The sequence below is a fragment of the Symphalangus syndactylus genome, chromosome 21 (assembly GCF_028878055.3).
Source record: "Symphalangus syndactylus isolate Jambi chromosome 21, NHGRI_mSymSyn1-v2.1_pri, whole genome shotgun sequence".
Classification (NCBI taxonomy): domain Eukaryota; kingdom Metazoa; phylum Chordata; class Mammalia; order Primates; family Hylobatidae; genus Symphalangus; species Symphalangus syndactylus.
The window spans coordinates 40,781,865-40,808,297 of NC_072443.2; the positions used below are offsets into that span (position 1 = coordinate 40,781,865).

The 26,433-nt window shown below is 38.7% G+C and overlaps 1 long non-coding RNA gene across 1 annotated transcript in view; it reads right to left on the reverse strand.

The window, feature by feature from the left end:
- Positions 1-11,721, reverse strand: part of LOC129471043 (uncharacterized) — a 47,495-nt gene extending 35,774 nt beyond the window's left edge. The window contains exon 1 of the long non-coding RNA XR_008653474.2: positions 11,560-11,721. This is a non-coding gene — a long non-coding RNA (uncharacterized lncRNA). The remainder of the gene's footprint in view (positions 1-11,559) is intronic.
- Between the last annotated feature and the right edge of the window lie 14,712 nt (positions 11,722-26,433).

Here is a 26,433-nt window from a genome sequence, read left to right on the forward strand (position 1 = left end):
TTGTGCTAGCTGCAGGTATAGTCAAGTATGCTTGCACAGATGTGCAGGTACAAAGCTACTGCCTGACAACAGCGAGTACATGCAGTCAGGTATTCTTCTGCAACCATCCTTCATTCTGAAAGATGCCATTCATTTTAGATATAAATCAACAATCAACCCAAACAGACCTGTTGTTGCTATGATACTAACACTGCAAATTATTTACTACATTTTAGGGAATTTGTCACAGAAACAAAGTTGGAGGGAGAAAATGCATACAGAAACAAATATTCTCATATGTTAGGAAGCTACTGCTACACTTTTGTCTTTCATCCTCAAACACAATCTGCAACAGGCTAAGAACTAGGCAATGAGGCATGAAAGCACATACCGAAGCCACTTCTAATACCTAGAGTTTTTCATCTGCTTAGCCCAAAGAATTCAGAATGTAGTGTTCATTAGATATAGCTCAGGGCACAACTGAGAATCTGAAAGGTTTCTGAATCTACCATCTTCCAGGGAACTACTGAGCCAGCCATAATTTGCTCACACCTGTCTCTCCTACCTTCACCGCAGCATGTACAATGTAACCTAATGAGCTTTAACTTTGTCCCCAGATACTCTTATTTATTGTTACTAACTGCTGCAATACCTTCAGGTCAATATCTGGGACAATCCAATCTGATTTTGAATCTAGATACAATATCCTATCTCTCCTTTCCTCTCTTTTCCTTTCAGAAGCAGTGTAAATTACTGGCATTGGCAATGACAGCAAACAGAAATTCTCAATAGCAAAGGTAGATTTTGGTTGCAATAAGAAGTAGATGTAATTTTCTTATATGAGGTCTCTCATCATGAAACTCAATCTCTTCGTGTGTTAACGCTGGCACCAACACTTGGAGTATCTAACTTTCAGCATGATTGTCTCACAGGTATTGGACAATTCTTACTCTCTTCTATTAACTGGTTTCCGAAAGTATAATATGGACATAATATGGCCAACACTTATGTCTATCAACAGGCATGCCTTATTCCCTGAAAGTAAGTGTCACTTGGTGGCAAATAGGACAAATTGCATGTAACCTTGAAGTACATGTGCTTGAAGTCACAGTCAGATCCCAGGTCCACCACTTACTAGATAGAGCTCAAACAAGTCATATACATTTCCTTGGCTTTGGTTTCTTCAACTGGAAAATGAGAAAGGGCCATATTTACCTCATGGGGTTAGTGTGAAGAGTAAATGAGATCATGAAAGTACACGGATTGATAGATTATATATATTACTATATTATATATAGAAGATAATATAGAGAGATTATACTAGATATAATCTCAAAAGAAACTGATCGAGAAATACTTAGTAGGTGCTTAATACCTAGTACTTACTGTTTTAGAGAAAAGCTTTGCTGTTAGATTCTTTTATGTTGAGCTATTATTGCAGTATTACTAAGTTCAGCAAAAGGTACAGAAGTGCAAAATAATAAAGAAGTACTTTCTCCTTGAACTTGGAAACCAATAATAACAAAAAGAATAATATATTTAAAAAAAAAAACTTGTCCTCCTTCTTCCTAACTCCTTGGACAGAGAAATCTGGGTCCATTGGGAGAATGGCTCTCACTGGCCATGTTGCTAATATGAATTATTTTTTCTTGCCTGTTACAGAGAGAAATGAATCCTTTAAATGTGGCCTATCATCAGAAACTGTGCCAAGCCAGCGGCATCTCCCTGGCAGCAAGTATCTCACCAGCTCCATTTTCATCTTTCAATGTCAAGTTCACTTCAAGAATCAACCTTTGGAGAGTCTCCTGTGGCCACTTGCCACCTCCACTAAAGGCTGTCTTTGTAAAGTGTTTTTAAAAAACAAAAAGAATATATTAAGCAAACAAACAAAACCCAGAAAATTATTTTCATGTTCCCCTAGAGATATGACACTTTTGAAGTGACCTAAGACAGAGCCAGAGATTCAACGTGACATAGAACTTCTCTTCATCTGCTGCTACCCTTCTGGCCCCTTGAGTTTTGGCAAGAGAAACAAAAAGAGAATGAAGACATGATAAAGATAAATGAGGACCTCCTTTAAGGAATCAGGAATTGATTTTTTTTATTGTCTCCTAGAAAGCCATTATGAAATGTGAGGGCAGAGAGATTATGACTCCCTTTAATGGTGAGATGTTGGCCTCAGAACCATATCACTGAGGGCAGCAGTAGTAAGTTGAGCAGATTATTGCATAAAGCTAGGAGCCATGAATAGAGAAGTGGAACATGCCTTTACAGCTAAATGTATGCAAGAATACATACATTTGGCTGGAAAATGGGTAGGAATTCAAATATTTTGGAGGAATGAGAGAAGGTCCAAGAAAATAATATTTCTAGGGCTTAATTAGCTAATTACAGAGCAATCTATCACTGGATGGACCATACATGTGCAGTAGTTAACAGATAATAAGAGAATGCTCAGAAATGAACTTGTTCAGTATACTCAAGACTGGAAGCATCAAAAGTGTGAGATGGAAGATATTCATTCACCAATATTCAAGTTAATAGGCAAAATAAATGACTAGCTAGAGATTCCTATACTTTTTTTTCCCCACTTGACTTAGAGCAGAGTCTCTCCAACCACCATGTTTTTCTGTTTGGTCTAATGAGTTATATACAACAAGGTATTTTTGAAAGAAAAGCCCGCACCGTCCTGCCTGCCGTCCTTTGCACTTCCACAGTAGTCAAGCTCAGTACAGGTCATTAGCATAGTGCTCAGTCTGAGATGGCTTTGAGTGAAGTCCCCAAACAAATTTGATTGCTAAGGGAACGGGGTTAATTGCCAGCCTCAATGCTTACACACAGAGAGAGGTAAGCATGCCTCACCAGCTCACAAATAACGTGAAAATTAAATTACCCAGCTAACAGGCTGGATGTAGTTTGTTTTTTTTTTCCTCTTCCTTTTTCTAATGTACATCAACAGATGGAAGGGTTAAAAATGTGACGGTTGGCTTAGACTGAACGTGTCCTTTCTGATTCTGGAGTGTTTTTAGCTTCATCTTTGAAATTTGTTGTTTGTTTCACGTTCTTTCTTTGCAGGCTTGGGAAATTAGTCATTTCCTCAGAGAAAATCAGATAGTGGACATAAATCATTGAATCTCTAGGTCATTCATTTCAAACTACCTCAAAGTTCTTTTCACTTCCCAAAGTTCTTATCATATACTGACTGAGGAAAGAATGGATAGCTACATTTTTTTTGTAGATAGACAGTTGCTCACATAATTTAAAACCCTACCAGACAAGTAATTATACATCATCTCCCCCTTAGTGCTTTCTACCAAGAAGGCAGAGACAGAGGATGTGTTTCAGATGAGGTGGAGACAGGGGGTCAGTACCGTAGCAAGAAAGCTATGTCCTGCTGTCTTTATTACAAAGGAAAAATGTGCTTTCATCAGAGATTTTACCTAGCAAGTGGGTACTATATATGAAAGAAAGAAAGGGATGAATAATATACTCATTTCTCTTTAATAGGACTGATCTAAAACAAAGTAGCAAAAAGCATAAAACGGTGATAATATACATCAATCAGCTGGAAAATTAGAATAATTTAGATTGTCATAGCATGTACAAAAGTCACATAACCTCTTCATGACAAATATTAGCTGTGCAAGACGTTTAAAGTTTCTAAGCCTTACTAAAGTCCTTTTCATCTGTAGAGTGAGGAAAATAATCTGTCCTCCAAGTTTTTTGTTGGGGTAAGAGGTGGAGTAAAATAATATTAGCTCAGTGCCTGGAACACAGCAAGCACTTATTAAACATTAATAGTCATTGTCATCTCATTTTTGTAAAGTTTTGGACTAGATTATGGATTCCTAACCTGTTCATTACCAGGTATCTATTTTGTTATTTTTTTCAAGAGCATATGTTTGAGAATATTTTCATACCCAACATACTACAATAACCAAGTAATAATTAAATTGTTCTCCCATTTTAGCTGTTCCAAGACATAGAGTAGTCGATTAGCACTTCAGATGTTTGTAATAATAAGTATTACCATATTGAGTTCACATTCTAATATGAAGTAAAGAAGCTCACTCACATTTTAAGATGGCTGAATAGGAACAGCTCCGATCTGCAGCTTCCAGGGAGATCAACTCAGAAGACAGGTGATTTCTGCATTTCCAGCTGAAGTACCTGGCTCATCTCATTGGGGCTGGTTAGACAGTGGGTGCAGCCCATGGTGGGAGAGCCAAAGCAGGGTGGTGTGTCACCTCACCTGGGAAGCGCAAGGGGTCTGGAAACTCCCTCCCCTAGCCAAGGGAAGCCTTCAGGGACTGTGCCTTGAGGAACAGTACACTTCGGCCCAGATACTACACTTTTCCCATGGGCTTTGCAACCCACAGACCAGGAGATTCCCTCCAGTGCCTACACCACCAAGGCCCTGGGTTTCAAGCACAAAACTGGGCAGCTGTTTGGGCAGACACTGAGCTAGCTTCAGGAGTTTTTTTTTTTTTATACCCCAGTGGTGCCTGGAATGCCAGCAAGATAGAACTGTTCACTCCCCTGGAAAGGGGGCTGAAGCCAGGGAGCCAAGTGTTCTAGCTCAGCAGATCCCACCCCAACAGAGCCCAGAAAGCAAAGACCTATTGGATTGAAATTCTCCCTGCCAGCACAGCAGTCTGAAGTCGACCTGGGATGCTCCAGCTTGGTGGGGGGAGGGGCATCCACCATTACTGAGGTGGTTTTCCCCTCATAGGCTAAACAAAGCCACTAAGAAGTTCAGACTGGACAGAGCCCACCCCAGTTTGGCAAAGCTGCTGCAGCCAGACTGCCTCTCTAGAGTCGTCCTCTCTGAGCAGGGCATCTCTGAAAGGAAGGCAGCAACCCCAGTCAGGGGCTTACAGATACAACTCTCATCTCCCTGGGACAGAGCACCTGGGGGAAGGGGCAGCTGTGGGCACAGCTTCAGCAGACTTAAACTTTCCTGCCTACGAGCTCTGAAGAGAGCAGCTGATCTCCCAGCACAGTGCTCCAGCTCTGCTAAGGGACAGACTGCCTCCTCAAGTGGGTCCCTGATGCCCATGCCTCCTGACAGGGAGACACCTCCCAGCAGGGTTTGATAGACACCTCTCACAAGAGAGCTCTGGCTGGCATCTGGCACATGCCCCTCTGTGACAAAGCTTCCAGAGGAAGGAACAGGGAGCAATTTTTGCTGTTCTGCATCTTCCTCTGGTTATACCCAGGCAAACAAGATCTGGAGTAGACCTCGAGGAAACTCCAGCAGGCCTGCAGCAGAGGGGACTAACTGTTAGAAGGAAAACTAACAAACAGAAAGGAATAGCATCAACATCAACAAAAAGAATGTGCACACAGAAACCTCATCTGAAGGTCACCAACATCAAAGACCAAAGGTAGATAAGTCCACAAAGATGAGGAAAACACAGCGCAGAAAGGCTGAATATTCCAAAAACCAGAATGTCTCTTCTCCAAAGGATCACAACTCCTTGCCAGCAAGGGGCAAAAAACAGGACGGAGAAGGAGTTTGATGAATTGACAGAAGTAGGCTTTAGAAGGTGAGTAATAACAAACTCCACCCAGCTAAAGAAGCATGTTCTAACCCTTTGCAAGGAAGCTAAGAACCTTGAAAAAAGATTAGGGGAATTGCTAACTAGAATAACCAGTTTAGAGAAGAACATAAATGACCTGATGGAGCTGAAAAACACAGCGTGAGAACTTCATGAAGCATACACAAGAATCAATAGCCGAATCGATCAAGCAGAACGATATCAGAGATTGATGATCAACTTAATGAAATAAAGTGTGATGACAAGATTAGAGAAAAAATAACGAAAAGGAATGAACAAAGCCTCCAAGAAATATGGGACTATGTGAAAAGACCAAATCTACATTTGATTGGTGTACCTGAAAGTGATGGGAAGAATTGAACCAAGTTGGAAAACACTCTTCAGGATATTATCCAGGAAAACTTCCCCAACCTAGCAAGGTGGGCCAACATTCAAATTCAGAAAATAAAGAGAACACTTCGAGAAGAGCAACCCCAAGACACATAATTGTCAGATTCACCAAGGTTGAAATGAAGGAAAAAATGTTAAGGGCAGCCAGAGAGAAACGTCGGGTTACCCATAAAGGGAAGCCCATTAGACTAACAGCATATCTCTTGGCAGAAACCCTACAAACCAGAAGAGAGTGGGGGCCAATATTCAACATTCTTAAAGAAAACAATTTTCTTTTCTTTTTTTTGAGACAGAGTCTTGCTCTGTCACCCAGGCTGGCGTGCACTGGCGCAATCTCGGCTCACTGCAAGCTCCGCCTCTCGGGTTCACGCCATTCTCCTGCCTCAGCCTCTCCGAGTAGCTGGGACTACAGGTGCCCGCCACCACACCCGGCTAATTTTTTGTATTTTTAGTAGAGACGGGGTTTCACCATGGTCTTGATCTCCTGACCTCGTGATCTGCCCGCCTTGGCCTCCCAAAGTGCTGGGATTACAAGCGTGAGCCACCGCGCCTGGCCAAGAAAAGAATTTTCAAGCCAGAATTTCATATCCAGCCAAACTAAGCTTCATACATGAAGGAGAAATAAAATCCTTTACAGACAAGCAAATGCTGAGAGATTTTGTCACTACCAGACCTGCCTTAAAAGAGCTCCTGAAGGAAGCACTAAACATGGAAAGGAACAACCGGTACCAGCCACTGCAAAAAACATACCAAATTGTAAAGACCATCAGAACTATGAAGAAACTCTTCAACTAACAGGCAAAATAACCAGCTAGCATCATAATGACAGGATCAAATTCACACGTAACAATATTAACCTTAAATGTAAATGGGTTAAATGCCCCAATTAAAAGACACCAATTAGCAAACTGAATAGAGTCAAGACCCATCGGTGTGCTGTATTCAGGAGACCCATCTCACAAGCAAAGACACATATAGGCTCAAAATAAAGGGATGGAGGAATATGTACTAAGCAAATGGAAAGCAAAAAAAAAGCAGGGGTTGCGATCCTAGTCTCTGATAAAACAGACTTTAAACCAACAAAGATAAACAAACCAAAGAAGGGCATTACATAATGGTAAAGAGATCAATGCAACAAGAACAGCTAACTATCCTAAATATATATGCATCCAATACAGGAACACCCAGATTCATAAAGCAAGTTCTTAGAGACATACAAATAAACTTAGACTCCCACACAATAATAGTGGGAGACTTTAATACCCCACTGTCAATATTAGACAGATCAACGAGACAGAAAATTAACAAGGATATTCAGGACTTGAATTCAGCTCTGGACCAAGCAGACCTAACAGATATGTACAGAATTCTCCATCCCAAATCAACAGAATATACATTCTTTTCAGCACCACATAGCACTTATTCTAAAATCGACCACATAATTGGAAGTAAAACACTCCTCAGCAAATGCAAAACAATGGAAATAATAACAAACAGTCTCTCAGACTACAGTACAATTAAATTAGAACTCAGAATTAAGAAGCTCACTCAGAACTGCACAACTACATGGAAACTGAACAACCTGCTCCTGAATGACTACTGGGTAAATAACGAAATTAAGGCAAAAATAAATAAGTTCTTTGAAACCAACGAGAACAAAGACACAATGTACCAGAATCTCTGGGACACAGCTAAAGCAGTCTGTAGAGAGAAATTTATAGCACTAAATGCCCACAGAAGAGAGCAGGAAAGATCTAAAATTGATACCCTAACATCACAATTGCAAGAACTAGAGAGGCCAGGTGTGGTGGCTCATGCCTGTAATCCCAGCACTTTGGGAGGCTGAGGTGGATGGATCACCTGAAATTGGGAGTTTGAGACCAGCCTGATTTACACGGAGAAACCCAGTCTCTACTAAAAATACAAAATTAACTGGATGTGGTGGAGCAAGCCTGTAATCCTAGCTACTCAGGAGGCTGAGACAGGAGAATTGCTTGAACCTGAGAGGCGGAGGTTGTGGTGAGCTGAGATCGTGCCATTGCACTCCAGCCTGGGCAACAAGAGCAAAACTCCATCCTCCCCCCTCCTCCCCCCCCAAAAAAAAGAACTAAAGAAGCAAGAGCAAACAACTTCAAAAGCTAGTAAAAGACAAGAAATAACTAAGATCAGAGCAGAACTCAAGGAGATAGAGACATGAAAAACCCTTCAAAAAGTTAATGAACCCAAGAGCCGGTTTTTTGAAAAGATCGACAAAATAGGTAGACCACTAGCCAGACTAATGAAGAAGAAAAGAGAGAAGAATCAAATAGATACATAAAAATGATGAAGGCGATATCACCACTGATCCCCCAGAAATACAAACTACCATCAGGGAATACTATAAACACCTCTACGCAAATAAACTAGAAAATCTAGAAGAAATGGATAAATTCCTGGACACATACACCCTACCAAGACTAAACCAGGAAGAAGTCAAATCCCTAAATAGGGATTATCCCTTGTAACAAGCTATGAAATTGAGGCAGTAATTAATAGCCTAGCAACCAAAAAAAGCCCAGGACCAGACAGATTCACAGCCAAATTCTACCAGAGGTACAAAGAGGAGCTGGTACCATTCCTTCTGACATTCTTCCAAACAATAGAAAAAGAGGGACGCCTCCCTAACTCATTTTATGAGGCCAGCATCATCCTGATACCAAAATCTGGCAGGCACAACAAAAAAGGAAAATTTCAGGCCAATATCCCTGATGAAAATCAATGCAAAAATCCTCAATAAAATCTTGGCTGGTTCAACATAGGCAAATCAATAAATGTAATCCATCACATAAACAGAACCAATCAAAAAAACCACATGATTATCTTAACAGATGCAGAAAAGGCCTTCGATGAAATTCAACACCCCTTCATGCTAAAAATTCTCAATAAACTAGGTATTGATGGAACGTATCTCAAAATAGTAAGAGCTATTTATGACAAACCCACAACCAATATACTGAATGGGCAAAAGCTGGAAGCATTCCCTTTGAAAACTGGCACAAGACAAGGATGCCCTCTCTCACCACTCCTATTCAACACAGTATTGGAAGTTCTGGCAAGGGCAGTCACGCAAGAGAAAGAAATACAGGGTGTTCAAACAGCAAGAGAGAAAGTCAAATTGTCTCTGTTTGCAGATGGCATGATTGTATATTTAGAAAACCCCATCGTCCCAACCCAAAGTCTCCTTAAACTGATAAGCAACTGCAGCAAAGTCTCAGGATACAAAATCAATGTGCAAAAATCACAACATTCCTATATACCAATAATAGACAAACAGAGGGCCAAATCATGAGTGAACTCCCATTCACAATTGCTACAAAGAGAATAAAATACCTAGGAATCCAACTTACAAGGGATGTGAAGGACCTCTTCAAGGAGAACTACAGACCACTGCTCAAGGAAATAAGAAAGGACATAAACAAATGGAAAAACATTTCGTGCTCATGGATAGGAAAAATCAATATCGTGAAAATGGCCGTAGTTCCCAAAGTAATTTAAAAATTAAATGCTGTCCCATCAAGCTACCATTGACTTTCTTCACAGAATTAGAAAAAACTACTTTAAATTTCATGTGGAATCTAAAAAGAGCCTGTGTAGCCAAGACAATCCTAAGCAAAAAGAACAAAGCTGGAGGCATCATGCTACCTGACTTCAAACTATACTACAAGTCTACAGTAACCAAAACAGCATGGTGCTGGTACCAAAACAGATATATAGACAAATGGAATAGAACAGAGGCCTCGGAAATAACGCCATACATCTATAACCATCTGATCTTTGACAAACCTGACAAAAACAAGCAATGGGGAAAGGATCTCCTAATCAGTAAATGATGCTGGGGAAACTGGCTAGCCATATGCAGAAAAGTGAAACTGGACCCCTTCCTTACAACTTATACAAAAATTAACTCAAGATGGATTAAAGACTTAAATGTAAGACCTAAAACCATAAGAACCCTAGAAGTAAACCTAGGCAGTACCATTCAGAACACAGGCATGGGCAAAAACTTCATGACTAAAACACCAAAAGCAACGGCAACAAAAGCCAAAATAGACAAATGGGATCTAACTAAACTAAAGAGCTTCTGTGTGGCAAAAGAAACTATCATCAAAGTGAACAAGCAGCCTACAGAATGGGAGAAAAATTTTGCAATCTATCCATCTGACAAAGGGCTAATATCCAGAATCTACAAGGAGCTTAAATGAATTTACAAGAAAATAAACAACCCCATCAAAAAGTGGGCAAAGGATATGAACAGACACTTCTCAAAAGAAGATATTTATACAGCCAACAAACATGAAAAAAAGCTCATCACCACTGGTCATTAGAGAAATGCAAATCAAAACCACAATGAGATACCATCGCACGCCAGTTAGAATGGTGATCACTAGAAAGTCAGGAAACAATAGACGCTGGAGAGGATGTGGAGAACCAGGTATGCTTTTACACTGTTGGTGGGAGTGTAAGTTAGTTCAACCATTGTGGAAGACAGTGTGGTGATTCCTCAAGGATCTAGAACCAGAAATACCATTTGACCCAGCAATCCCATTACTGGGTATATACCCAAAAAATTATAAATCATTCTGTGAAGACACATGCACATGTATGTTTACTGCAGCATTGTTCACAACAGCAAAGACTTGGAACCAACCCAAATGCCCATCAATGATAGACTGGATAAAGCAAATGTGGCACATATACACCATGGAATACTATGCAGCCATAGAAAGAATGAGTTCATGTCCTTTGCAGGGTCATGGATGAAGCTGGAAACCATCATTCTCAGCAAACTAACACAAGAACAGAAAACCAAACGCTGCATGTTCTCACTTGCACGTGGGAGTTGAACAATGAGAACACATGGAGACAGGGAGGGGAACATCACACACCGGGGCCTGTTGTGGGATGGGGGGACTAGGGGAGGGATAGCATTAGGAAAAATACCTAAGGTAGATGATGGGTTGATGGGTGCAGCAAACCACCATGGCACATGTATACCTATGTAACAAAGCTGCACGTTCTGCATATGTATCCAAGAACTTAAAAGTATAATAAAAAAAGATCATATTTTAACTAAATCATGTTAAACTATTCAGATTTGTCTGGAATGAATATGAGCTGATTATTCAAAACATCTCAAGAATCTAGTTGTTCAGAGACCCTGGACAAGGACAGTCTGTAAAGTCGTTTCTATAACTAAAGTTCTATTATCCCGTGGTTGAAAATTCTTCAATGCCAGATAGAACCATTATGTGATTACAGGGACACTGGAAGTTATCTCCACCCCTTCCGAAATCCCATCAACTGAATGACACCTGCAGTTTAGCTTACAACTTCAGAAACTGGATCACAATGAATGCAAGAATCATAGGACTGCTGGGATCTCATTCAAAGCTGCTCAAAATACTTATTATACTTACTATGCTTTCTTAACCAAGAAATCAAAATCCAGAAAGTGAACACCAGCATACTCAAGGCAGTTAGTGCCATAGTCAGTGTATCATACAACCTTCCCAAGGTGAAGAGGGATGTGATCTCCCTCTGGCAAGAGGAATAGAACTATCAAATCTGAAATAAATAGAAATGATTTTACCTTTCACACATTTTCGTAATTTCCCCTGCTGCTTCAGCTAATTAATTATCAATGCTATTTGTGTTCAGACAGAAGGATTTGTCTCCTTCACAGCCCATCTGCTTCTTGGTAACCTTGCTGTGAAGTCATTGCAAAGCAGAGTTGCCGATAAAGCTATCATTTCCATGACAACCCGCTGCTATGTCACAAATGCAGGAGTGTGACCTCACTGCAGTTAAAAGGAGAAATCAAACTGGTGTCTGATGTGTGAGGCGATAAGAATTTTTAATTAGACACATAGTTTGTTCATTTTTCCCTAGAAATATGAGAAGGATCCTTATAGAGAAATATTACTACAATAACCTTACTGTTAATTATTAAATATTAAATGAACATTATAATATTAGTGGTACAATATACATGTGCAAGTGGTTATACTTGGGTGAAATGTCCTATGTAAATATTGTATTCATATCCTGAAAACACTCTATAATTGTTTTGTTATATATCTCCCAGCAAAGATGACTCATCTTCTGGTATGATATTTACCAAGCTTGAGAAAGTAAGCAGCTTCTTCCTCACTGATTGCCTCTATTTGTACAGCAGCCCATATACCAAAGGGGAATTATGACGTGTAGCCACTGTGTCTCTCCTAGAGAAGCAGCTAAACACACTGAGTGAGAAGGTGAATTCTGAAATCGACCCACAGGAACTGTTACCATAAGTTCTGATCAGCATGTTGTTTTCTTCTTTGGATGGTTGGTTAACTAGTTACTCAGTTGTAAGATGCGGGCAGTAAATATTACAGCCTGGAAGTGCTGCATCTCTCTAGCTGTCAGAGAGCTAAGGCAACATCATTCACTGGCCATTTGTTGTGTGTGCATGTGTTTAGAGGAAAAAAAACAGAAGAGGTGCACAGCCTGTACCCTGTAATTGTTTACCATGTTATGGGAGATTGGCAGGATCAACAGATACCTGAAAGCACAAGCGGATGTAGAATTGTCATATTTCAAGATCAATTTATATAGGTGCTAGTTGTAGAAATAAAAGAAAAAGACATCAGACAAACTTCACATTAGATGGAAATTTTCAAATTGATGATTAGAAAGTAAGAATATAAAACAGCATCTTCTAAGTGTTTACTATGTGTGAGGCACCATGCTAAGCGCTTTGCATTCTTCATATCATTTAATCCTTTCAACAACCCTAGGACATAGCTTTATGGTACATTTTATAGATGAGAGGATTATGGTATATTTTATAGTTTGGAGGTTAAGTAACTTGTCCAAATCAGTAGGCAGCAAATTGGCAAATTTCAGAACCTGTGTATTCCAGAACCTACAAATTTATGGCAAATTTATGCTGCCTGGGAAGATCAGATAGGAAAATTGCATAAACACAGTTCAGAGATGATAATAAGCAACATCCTGTTGAGGACCAGTCAAATCCCCTTTGTGCCACTCTTCTCATTTGAAGTGACCTAAGGCATCACCAGATGGACTGACTTCCCTACAGCATTACCTATAATCCTTTCAAATTCAAAAATGCCTTTTTCTTTCTTGTAACACTAAAGAAATATAGAAGCCAGCATATGTTACTTGAAAATACTTCCATTCTTGGAATCTTCCACGTTTGAACAGTCTTGATTTTTAAGAATTAACTGAACTGTGTGGGACGACTCAGCAGGATTAATATATTGATGGAAATGATGGATTCTACTTTTTCCTCACTTGCCTGCATACTTAAAACTGCAGTTATTTATACACTGTGGTTTAGGCATCTTCTCCATTATATAACATCCATTGATCTATAACACTCATATGCTTTTCGATATAAATACTTCATCCAATGTACCTGCGTGTATTGTGCTCTCATTTGTCCCTGGAAACATTAAAGAGGAAAAATACTTAGATGAGTTAAGAGACAACAGGGTATTCTTAAAGCTGAATAAGTTAGATTTGTGTAAATGGGGATGGGAATTTCTGGTTGGCCTCAAAGTTTAGGTTCTAAATTGGAGGCAACTGAATGGTACCAAACACTACTTATTGGGAATGTCGTATGAGCTAAAAGAAATGTTGTTTAGCTTTTCCTTGCCTATATAAACTCATACAAAATTTACATTTTTAAGAGGAAAACGCAGAAAAGAGATCAAACTGTTCCCAGTTACATAATTTGACTTTTTTTTTTTTACACAACAGTGTCACCAGGACATTAAGCACACATTATAAATAGGTATACTTCATTCATTTTAATCAGTGCGTAGTGACTTAATCTGTTTCTTTTTACAGATGAAGTTGTTTCCATGGTTTTTGTTTTTATTGTATGGTTTGTTTTATTTTGTTTTGCTATTATGAAGAATGTTGCAGTGAACCTCTTTATACACATATTTTGCAAAATTGGTGAATATCTCTGTAGGATAAGTTCTTAGAATTGTTTGGTCAAAGGAAATACGGATTACACATTTTTATGCATATTGCCAAAGGCTGTACAAAGTGCATCAATGTAAATGCCCACCAACAGTGTATCTAGTGTTTCAAAGTATTTCCCTTCAGCATTATGTAACATAAAAGTTTTAAATTTTTACAATTTTGATGTTTTGTTCTTCCATAAATTGTTTGTCCATGTTATTGTTCTTATTTTTTCTATTGAATAGTTTAAAATTTTATCCATGGCCAGGCACAGTGGCTTATGCCTATAATCCCAGGATTTTGGAAGGCTGAGGTGGGCACATCACCTGAGGTCGGGAATTTGAGACCAGCCTGGCCAACATGGTAAAACCCCATCTCTACAAAAAAAATACAAAAATTAGCTGGGCATGGTGGCACGTGCCTGTAGTCTCAGCTACTTGGGAGGCTGAGGCATGAGAATCCCTTTAGCCTGGGACGCAGAGGCTGCAGTGATCTGAGATTGTACCACTGCACGCCAGCCTGGGTGACAGTGTAAGACTCTGTCACCCACCTCCACCAAAATAAATACATAAAATAAAATTTGATTCATAAAATGATTTTAATATTGAACATATTAATCCTTAGACTAGCATATGGGATAGAAATAGCTTTCACAAATATCATTTTTCTTTTGACTTAGTTTATGATAAATTGGAAAGTGGCAGGAGTTTTAAAATTTTATACAAATTTATCAAATTTTTTTTATGGCTTCTTGGTTGTAATTTTCCCCTTCAGGTATTTTAGAAAAAAATTATACATTTCTCTTTCATCCTTATTGGTCTTTTTCTTTCTTTTTTTCTGTTTATATATTTTTTATTATTTTTTCTACTTGGACTTTATCTTCATGTATGATATAAGAGAGGGATCCAGCTACATTTTTTAAAATACTAGACTGATGTTGCAACAACATTATTTTGAAATCTACCTTTTACTCACCCTTATCAAATGTTAAATCCCCTTAAGTATTTATCTTTCCATATTATTTTCCTTGTTCATTGTCATTCTGAAAACCTGAGCCAGTATAAACTGTATAAAGTATTGTAGCTCAATATGTTTTCATATTTAGTAGTCTCAGTTTCCCTTATTTTATTTTATTTCATTTTTTGAGACAGGGTCTCAATGCACTGTGGTTGCCCAGGCTGGAGTGCAGTGGCACAATCTCGGCTCACTGCAGCCTTGACTTCCCAGGCTCAGGGAATTCTCCCACCTCAGCTTCCCAAGTAACTGGGACTTCAGGCGTGTGCCACCACACCTGGCTATTTTTTTTTTTTTTTTTTTTTTTGTGGTAGAGACAGGGTTTCATCATGTTGTCTAGGCTGGTCTCAACCTCCTGGACTCAGGCAATCTGCCAGCCTCAGCCTCCCAAAGTATTGGGATTATGGGTGAGCTATAGCATCCAACCCAGGCCACCACACCTGGCTGACTTTTCTTTTTTAAATTTTATTTTGTTTTTATCCTGACTTTTCTACGTGCTTTTTTTTCCATATAAAACTTGGATCATCTTGGTACTTCAACTAAGATTGTGCTAATTTTATAGATAAATGCTATCATTATAATATTGAATCTTTATCCTAGAATAACATGTTTTTCCATTTATTCATTTTTAGATCCACAGGGTAACTAAATATTAATATATTCCTTTCTTAGTTTTTATAATAACCTCTATAAATTCTGACATAAAATAATATTGATCATCAAACCTCTAAAATGTTTTTATTTTCATTGCTCATTCCATTTTCCTGATGTCATTGCTTTGTGTCTTCTCATTTAACCTTGGAAATTTAAAAATTCCACAGCAGTGAATTAGTCCTTCCAAAGTTTGGAGACCAGCCTTTTAGCTGTGAAAGGTTAGTCAACAGTATTTGAATAATGGCGAATATTACAAACAGAGTAGAGCAACTGCCTCTTATTGCCTTTTACTGGGTGTACAGTCATTACTGGTGCAGAACTGAGTGATTTGGATGAAGTTTGCTTAAGGATCACTGTCATTATATATTTATGAATAACAGCAAATACTATTTAGGATAAGCCATTCCCTGAGAATTGACATGCCACATCAGGGACTGGATGATAGAATTCCCAGGCCTGTGTTTATGGCACTAACAATCTGTTTTATAAGCCAGCCTCTGCAAGCTAATGATTACAGACACTAACCATTCTATTCTCATTTTAATAAAAATTTCAAAGAGGGAAAAAATTCAGGGAAAAAAGATGATGGATGTAATGTTTAGGCTACCTACCAAAGAGTAAAATTCATTTAACCATATTTGGAAGAATAACAGAAATAAACATGCACACTTCTAGTAGTATCGGCAAGACCCGCCATTTGTACTCATATTCTCCCTTGTATTCTAATCCCGTTTTTCTAGAAGAGTAATCAAATCCTCATATATTTTTTCTGTATTTTTGTTGTTGATGTGTCTTAACAGCTAATAATCATTGCATCTTTCTGAAGCTATTCAAATAATTGCTTAATGTTCTTTTCCAGATTTTATTTATTTTTTATTTTTTTTTTTGAGACAGAGTCTTGCTCTGTCGCCCAGGCTGGAGTGCAGTGGCGCAATCTCGGCTCACTGCAAGCTCCGCCTCCTGGGTTCACGCCATTCTCCTGCCTCAGCCTCTCCGAGTAGCTGGGACTACAGGGGCCCGCCACCACGCCCGGCTAATTTTCTGTATTTTTAGTAGAGACAGGGTTTCACCGTGGTCTTGATCTCCTGACCTCGTGATCCGCCAGCCTCGGCCTCCGAAAGTGCTGGGATTACAAGCGTGAGCCACCGCGCCCGGCCCAGATTTTATTTAATTAGAGAACAATTTCATCTAAAGGGGGAGGTATCTGATCTTGTGGGGAACGCAGAGGATTAACTTATCATTGACCAGGCTATATAGCTTTGTGGAGTTCAGAAGTCAACACACTACCTGCTGCCTGCCGCATCTCACTCTTCTTCAATATTATTTCCTGTTATTATGCCTGTTATTCTACTATCAAGTTCAGCATTGCCAATCTTGACAAGTCAACAAATGGGCTTAGTCACAGAGTAAGATGAATATATATTTTTTGAATATTCACTGGGTGTCTGATGTGTCTTAAGCCTATATATCTTCCACTAGCCAGATCTAGAGCTCCTAGTCTTGTAACATATTATCAGACAGCGAATGATGTTGTAACATTATCTACTAAAGGTTTCTGTTGGTGTTGCCTCAGGAAACTGGGACCGAGGAGACTGAAAGGATTAGTATCAAGCTATGTCCCACTCAGCCCTTCCTTCTCAGACTCAGGTGAAATCACCCCAGTGTCAGGATAACAGGTAGGTGAGGGCCAGGGATGCTGCATAAGATTCCCTAACACTACACAAGAACATGGGGCATTCTAATCTAGAAAGGACGTGGGCTTCCTGGTGTTCAATATTGTGGGAAATCATTTTTTGAATGGTGGCTACATGATACTGAGGTGCTATTTAGCATAAATGGGAATCTCTTATGGAAATTACATAGTTTCTCAGGAATAAAGAAGATGTGTGCATTTAATTGAACAAAAAAAGGGGAGAAAATATGGAACTATCACAAGGACCCAGGAAGAATGATCAGAATAATTTGGGTGCCCTCTCTTGGGCATATTGTCTAGTAGCTGGCAGGCTCATGAAAGAATTGCTCCTGGAGAACATACAGCTGTGTTGCCACTCATCTGGCAAAGCTGCAAGTCTACTCCCTGGGAATTCTGTGGGACCTAAGATTACCCTTCAGAAGTCTAAATTCATTTCGGTTACATAAATGATGGAGAATAACTTTCTATTGTCTCCCTGGTAGTCTTGACTAGTACTCTAGAAATAAAGCATTCAAGAAAAGTTAGGTTATCAGTCCAGAGCAGAATCCAGAATAACAATAAACCGATTACATCACTGTTGAATTCTCCCCATAATCTAACTCTGGAGAAATCTGCCTCACCTCTTTCCTTTCTCAAGTGAAAGGTGATTGACAAGTAAATAATCATGTTACTATGGTCTTATCCATGATTTTCCCTTGTTCTTAAAGATGAAATGTCAAAATTGATACAAAAGAATTTTGTGCAGTCAGGCCCCTACGAATATCTCCAATTTCATCTCTTATCAGGCTATTCTTTACTTCCTGGGATCCAGCCCTATCTGCCTTCTATAACTCCATATACTCATGTTCCTTGCTGCCATCACAGGGCAATTGCATGTGATATGCTCTCTACACAGATCCTTTCCTTCTCCTTTTTGCTCTTTAAGACACCCTTTAGATCTTTGATGAGTATTATTTTCTTAGGAAAGCTTCCTTGACTTCCCTGAGCAGGTCAAATAATACAGATTTTCAGAATACTATATACTTATCTTTGATGGCACTTACCACATTTGCATTTTCACATTTATCTATATGATTCGATCAATGTCTACCTCCCTCACTAGACTCTAAGCAATTTGAGAAGGGAAATCTAGCCTGTGTTGTTCACTGTTGTATCTCTAGTGCCTACAGGGGTTCCCAGTATATAGCATCTGTTAAAAAAAAAAAGTGTTGAATAATTGAAAGTTGACTTTAACTCCTTTCTGTATTGCCATCAAAAATCACTAGGATTTTGGATGGACAGAAAAACTTCAGCAGAAATGTTTCACTGGCTTGGCTGCAGAAAGAATATAGGATATTTGGGTTCTCCCCTGCCCTTAAAGAATATCATCAGCCGGGCTGAATAGAAGATGCTGAATTCAGCAGTGGTGACTCCGGATTAAGAAAAGCAATGTAATCTAATGGTTTCCAAGAGAATGCTTCAAAACCATCAAGAAAAGAGTGACTAAATAAATTTATCAAACAATCATGGAATGTTAAAGCTGGAAAGAATCCTTAACATTACATAGAAATAATCTTCCCCTTTTAAAAATAAGAAAGCAGAAGCCCTGCAGTGCAGAATTGAGACAATAATTCAAGGATCTCTACATGTAGTGCATGCTCTCTTTGCCACACCATTCTGCTTATAAAAAAAAATAACTGTCAGAGATACTTGGACTTTAAAAAGAAATTGTAAAAAATAAAGTAATTCAAATTCATATACTCTAAAAAGATAATCAGTAGCCTTGTTTTTCTTCTTGCCACATAAATAAAAAAAGACTGAATATTATCTCTGGAACATATTATGTAGAAAATGACATTATGGCAGTGACCCAAAAAAGCTTTTACTGTTTCTGGAGTATTGTTTGCATACATTAAAACAATTTTTTAATGTAAAAGGTAGTTCCTGTTCTTGCTCCATCCAAATGTGATATGATAAGTAAGAGAGGTAGGAATTATAGATTAGAACCTCATTCCAGGAGTTGGCCAATCATCTGGTCAGAGATTTCCTGGGCTTTAGGGAAAGTTTCTTTTTTTTAGCAATCCAGTTTGAAGGAGTTAACTTATGTCAAGATTTTCAGTATACGTATGTTAATATAGTTCTTCCATCTACAGCAATTTAATTTTCAAAATTCTAAAACTGTATTATTTCAGTGTTAAAACCAATATGTTAACATGGAGCTTGATTATAGAATGCCACCAAAAATAAACTGACACACATGTAAATAATAAAAAGAGAAAGAGAAGAAAGGTCAACCACCCAATCTTCTATAAGAATAAGGTGGCATCTGATAGAATGACTACATTGTGAATATAATTTGGATACTTTGGATTAAACACACACAAACACACTTATACACATACACTCAGACCTTTGTAAAAACCAGAAATATAATGGCATGATTCTGGTGGATATTTGCTGTATCCCTTTATTATTTAAATTCATTTTGAATTAAATGTACTGTATTTATAATTAAAATTACCTTTTTTTAGTGTCATTTAACATGACAAAATAAAATAGAAAACTAGAACCTCCTTCTCATATTAAATTTTCCCTTGCATGTCTACTAATTCAAGTTTGGCAGTGTTGTTTTTTTGCGAATTCCCAATTCAACCCAGAAGGTTATAGAAAGATATTATGGGAATGGTGCCCAAAGAAAGCATTCAGAAAGCAAAACATGTTCCTCATTGATAACTTTTGCAACAGAGGTGGATTTACTGTCAGGCTAATAAAGCATAAGCCCCTCATTTTCATGTGCCCCTTTCTAGACCTTGAGAAGGACTGTAGTAATGTTATATTTCTAATAATGAATTCTTAAAGGGTCCTCTCTCCCAATGTCTAAGTTTTATGTCACAAAAAATTTAGTCTGACTAAAATATTTTTAAAAGTTTTACTTCCATTTTCTTTTCATATTTTTTCCAGCTTTATTGAGGCATAACCAAAATAACCTTTGTGATATTTCATGTGTTCTTTATTATCTTTCTCTATGTTTCCGTTTTCTCATATCTCTTTGTGTCTCATACTAGAAGATTATTTTTGTTATAAAGAAAAACACCTGAATCTTCATTAAAGATGTAAACCCAGATTTGGGGGAGGGAGGATTCTAGAATGTCTCCTCAGAGGCCCCTTTCTCAGCTGTTGAGGATCGCTTTTTAATGTTATAAGAAAGGCATAGCCCTGAGATGTTTGACCAATATGGCCCTCAGTTGTGTGAGTTTAGAGAACCTCATGTTTTTCATGGGTGTCCAGTCTTTTGGCTTCCCGGGGCCATATTAGAAGAAAAACAATTGTCTTGGGCCACACCTAAAATACACTAACACTAACGATAGCTGATAAGCAAAAAACAAACAAACAAACAAAAACAAAACAAAACCTCAAAAAAGTCTCATAATGTTTTAAGAAAGTTTACGAATTTGTATTGGGCCACATTCAAGGCCGTCCAGGACTGCATGCAGTGCACGGGCCACGGGAAGGACAAGGTTGTTTTAGAGCTTTAATCCGCTTTCACCCACAGTTTTGATTACTGGACTGATAAGATTCTGAATTACTCTCTGCCTCTGTCCACCCCAAATCAGCACAGCTGTGAGGCATGTAAAGCCTTCCTACTCCAGATTTGGTCTACTCACCAGCAGCATCTCCATCGCCTAAGAGTTTTATTAGAAATGTGCAACGTCAAGCCCTACTCCAGACACACCGAATTAGAACCTGCATTTTAACAAGATCCCCAGTGACTCATATACAAACGAAAGACTGAGAAGCACAGGCCTAGAAAATGTCTTTGCCCATTGACAAAGGGCAAAGAAAGGAGGTGTCTCAAAACTTGGAGTAAAAAATACTCTCCTCTGGTGATAGAGAGAAAAAGTGTGGAGGGCGAAGAGGGGAGCCTGTGTATATATGTGTGTGTATGTGTGAGAGAGAGATAGAGAGATGAAATGAGGTAACAAGATTCACCTGCCAACCAGCCCTGCCTAAAAGTTTTCAGCACACTCTGGGTCTCAGCTGCTAGGACTTACTCTTAGTTGACTACTAGGCAGATTTAGTTTCTATATCCCGCCTGAGATGTTCACAAAATGTCCTAAGCAGCAGGAAAATAACCTGAATTTTTGTCCTTTATCCAAGCACTAGGTTTGACAGAGGTAGTCTTCCTGACATTGCCCTCACTGGCCAAGAGTAAGAAAGCTCACTAAACGTTCTCACGATTATTTGAAGCACGATTTCAGCCATGCTATTCTATCAAAAGCAGCACGGATCTCTCTTGATCATTTGGCATTCTTCATATTACATCATCACACATAAAATTGTTGATCCTCGGGTTAGAGGGAACAATTTTAAAAAGTACAATTTCTTACCTGATACTGGAATCCCTGCCATAATATAGCTAGTCATTGCCAAGCTACACTTGGAAAAAACAGATGAAAGAAAACTCAAAATTCATGCTCGTATGCTATTGAGCATTTAGTGACATTGCAGCTACCTTATTTGAGAAGACAGCATTCCACTGATAACATATATCACCCTCTAAGTATGGCATGCTCCTCTTAAAAACAGTTAAGCTTCAGAGCAGCAGTGCAGGAAGGAAAAAAGTCCCTTCATAAACAAATCCTTTTGCCTAAATGAAAGAATATACAGTACTCATAAAAATGGTGATTAGAGCCCAGCATGAGAAAGATACCCTCATAACAACACTAATAACATTAGCAATAAAAATACCCTCTGATATTTACTATTCCAGAGAAAATATTTGCTATTATTGTTATTATTATTATTATTGTATTACTGCGAATAATAATAATGGGTTACTTGCTAAGAGACTGGGCCTTTGCTGTAACTGAGTAAGCATACTTACAAAGTGCTCCCCTGAAGACATTTCTGCAATTAATAAAGAAGACTGACAGATCTTCTCACCGCCTACTGCCAGGTACCAAATGATTGCCTCCCTGTAATAACTGTTTACTTTGCTTTGCAGTACTAATCATGTTGTGCAAATTGTTGGCCTCTGCCATTTGGTGACAAGGCAGATGGTATTTCAATGGGCCCAGCTGAGCCGCCCACCAGCCCCACCTCCCACCCTTGGCCTTTTCCATTCTCCCTTCCCACCCACCCTGTTCGTTTCTCCTGTCTGTAACCCAGACACAGATCTGGGGCTACGTGTTCCTCTAGGAAGATGTTGAATAGCACATTGGCAATGAATGAGTAAATTGGTCAGACTTCTAGAGCAGCAGCTACAGGAAGAGGCATCCCTTTGCCATGTATCATGACCTCTCCCCTTGCTTAGAGAAAGGCTATAAGTTTACAGCATGAATTAGCATGGCCCCATCACAGATGCAGATTTAGAGTCATATAAGGCCAAAGTGGGTAACTTGGTGATTAAAAAAAAAGTCAAAGTCCCAAAAGCAGGGGAAACTGTATCAGGTTGCTGGAGAGGGAGGGGAATTGTCAGTAAATACGATGAATACACATGAATGGAAAAGAACCTTGATATATCATTAGGCATATCAGGGAACTCTAGAACACAGTCACAGTTGATGACTGAAGTATAGTTTCCCCAACCCTACCTCGTTACCCATAGCTCCTCTGACTTGTTTGGGGGTATGCTTAATTTTTGGCTTCTTGCATAGCTTTCATCTTTCTGCTTCACTGGATGAAAGGCCCACAAAGAATCAGGCATATACAGAGGCATGCATTGTAGTTGCAACCACTTACATTAAATTTCCCAAATGTACTTGGTACATTCATACCTCTGCATGTCTAGACATGCTATTCTGCCATCTTGGCAGAATGTCCTTCACATTCTGAATTATCAAGACTCATTTCAAAGACCCCAGTTCTTGCATTAAGCTTTCTATTCCTGTGCCCGTCTAAGGCAGTGCTTTTTTCACATTCACTTGTTGCTTAGCTAAGAGCAGACCCTTTAGTCCTTCACAAAACACCCTCCACGCTATAACCTAAACACAGTTTTCTGTTCCATCTTCTACTACCACTCCAGACTTATGCTATGGCCGTATTCCATATTTTACTGGACCACATACTTCCCTTCTGTCTGTGCCTTGTCTTTGCACTTTATTCTGTCAGAAATTTTCTTATAGAGTTCAGTAATCAAATATTCCATCTGTTAAAGACAATCACTAAAACCATTTCCTTTTTGAAAATGCTATTGGATGTGATATATCTCTCTATTAAAAGCTATATCACTTATATCATCTACATATATATCTAATTCTTTGGAGATATTAAAAATTACTTTGATGGAAGATACTTTAAGACTTTCTGATAAGCCCCCACAGAACTTTATTTCTCCTCATGGAACTCATAGTTTGCTTCATGTGATTAAGACCATTTCCAAAAACACTTTTTTTTAAAGGGTTTTACATAGAAAACTTTATAGCAATGTGAAATGTGAAAATTTTTTTTTAGCTTCAACTTTAAACAAAGTTACTTTCCACTGCAAGGCATTTAAAATTTATTTCAAATTTCCAAGGAATACAGGAGTGCTGATTTTATCTGTGGGAAATAGGCCAGCAAGGAGACCACAGATGCAGGACAAAATGCTCTCTTTAGGAGCACAGAGAGGTGTCATGCCATTCAATCATTTGTGCAACTGGTAAAGCAGACGGTATTGGAGAAATATAAGGCCTGAAGAAGAGCTTTGTTAAGAAAGATTTGGATCTTAAAGATCATAGTGTGAGAAGTACTTCTGAACCACAGCTCAATACCAAGCTACTACTGATTACCTAAATGAGATACAGTGAAAATGGAATGTTTGCAAAACTGAAGAGTACATACTTTATTTTTATTTTTTTGAGATGGAGTTTTTTGCTCTGTCACCCAGGCTAGAGAGCAGTGGCACAATCTTGGCTCACTGCAACCTCCACCTCCTGGGTTCACGCAATTCTCCTGCCTCAGCCTCCCTAGTAGCTGGGATTACAGGCACCCAGAACCATGCCCAGCTAATTTTTGTATTCTTAGTAAAAACGAGGGTTTCACCACGTTGGCTGGGCTGGTCTCGAACTCCTGACCTCAAGTGATCTGCCCACCTCAGTGTCCCAAAGTGCTGGGATTATAGACATGAGCCACCGTGCCTGGCCTAAAGAGTACATACTTCAGGATGCTTAGTTACTAAAACACAATTTTTCTTTGAAGTATCTGCTTGGAAAGCCAAATACCACAATACCACATGTTCTCACTTATAAGTAGGAGCTAAACAATGGACATAGAGTGGAATAATAGACATTGGAGACTACAAAAGGTAGGAGGGAAGTGAAGGTTGAAAGATTACTTATTGGGTACAATGTTCACTATTCTGACGTTCCAATGACTGATATACAAAAGCCCAAACTTCACCACTATGTAATATATGCATGTGAGAAATCTGCAGTTGCACTCCCTAAATATATATTTTAATAAATAAAATATAATCAAAACTTAAATTTAGTTTGAATAAAAAAAAATAAAAGGTGTCTGTTGAGTACCTGACATTGATATTGGGAGCAAGCAATTTTGGAGGTGGGAACTCTTTTCAGTGGAAAAGAAAATAAGAAAAAATACAGAAAAGAAGAAAAAATATTATACAACCCTGAAAAAGAATAATCAACCAACCAACCAACAAACAGAAATCAAAACCAAGAAAACCTAACCATACGACGACTACATAGAAGATGGGCAAAAAGTGTTCGCATTCCCCATGGCAGAAAATTCTACTCTCACTGCCACCATCCCAGTTTAGACTAGCTTTTCTTGCCAGGATCAATGCAGTCATCTACTAACATGTTTTCCCAACCCCTTCCTGGCTCTCTATAAGTACATCCTTCATATAGCCAGAACATTTTTATGAATGAAAAACCAGCTTATGTCATCACCATCCCCTATATCCTATCCTATTCCTTCAGTCTCCTAGCTTATCCATTTGCTCCCTGAAGACTTACTCAGCCTTTATAGGCACTATAGACACAGAAATAAAGCAGGATGAGTTACCCCTAACCCCCACCTCAACTCCAGGAGCTTATATATTAGGGATCAAATCCAAATTCCTCAACATGACATACCAGGCTCAGGCAATCTAGAAATGCTTCTCTATCCAACCTTCTGCCCCCTTCCCCTTGCTTTCTCCACTCCATTCTTTCTTTTACCAATACACTCATACTTACTTTTGTTTCTCTATTAGCACTCTCCACATTCTCTTTTGACTCCCATTTTTCTCATAAGAGGCTTTTTGTGCTAAAATACCTTTCCTCACCTATCTTCGCCTACATTCCCATGGCTAATCGCTACTTCTCTCCTATATTCCCTCTATCACTCTGTTTTCTTTGCGTGTGTCTCCTTCCTCCAATACACTGATAGCTCCCTCAGAGAAATCTAGTGTTATTCACTGGTAGGTAACTCATTACTCAGCAAGGTACCCGATTTATGATGGTGCTCAATTATCATCAACTGGGTGAACCAATTAAAGTTTTGACTTTGTGTGGCTGGTTTCTACTATACTAAGAGAAGTAGTTTCTGTATTGTGCCTGAGGTCAGGGACTTTGTTCGGTTCCTACCTCTCCCAACTGGATGAACACCAGGAATAAATATTCAAGAAATATTTATTGAATGAATAAAGGAAAGGATGAATTCAACCAAAACAAAACAAAACAAAGAAACCCAATATTAAAACTATGTCCAGGTCAGGCCACAGTGGTTCACACCTATAATCTCAACACTTTGGGAAGCTTAAATGGAAGGATTGCTTGAGGTCAGGAGTTTGAGGCCAGCCTGGGCAACATAGCAAAACCCCTCTCACTATTTAAAAATAAATAAATAAATAAATAAATAAATAAATAAATAAATAAAGCTGTGTCCACATAAATACAACTGTGATCAGAACTGAAACTGGACATCAAGCATTCTTTTGGCCAAATAGAAATATGGAACTTTCTCATAAGAACTTTCTAATGGCATTAGTTATCTTAGGAAAAAAATGATAATTTTTCTAGCCCCTTTGTGTATACTGCAATTTCCCTTCTCTTCACATGGCACAGTAAAGGCACTAGAGTTGAAACTGTGAGAACCTTTTCACTTTTACATCTGAATTATAAAATGTCACATCCACCTGCCTCTGCCAGACACAGGCAA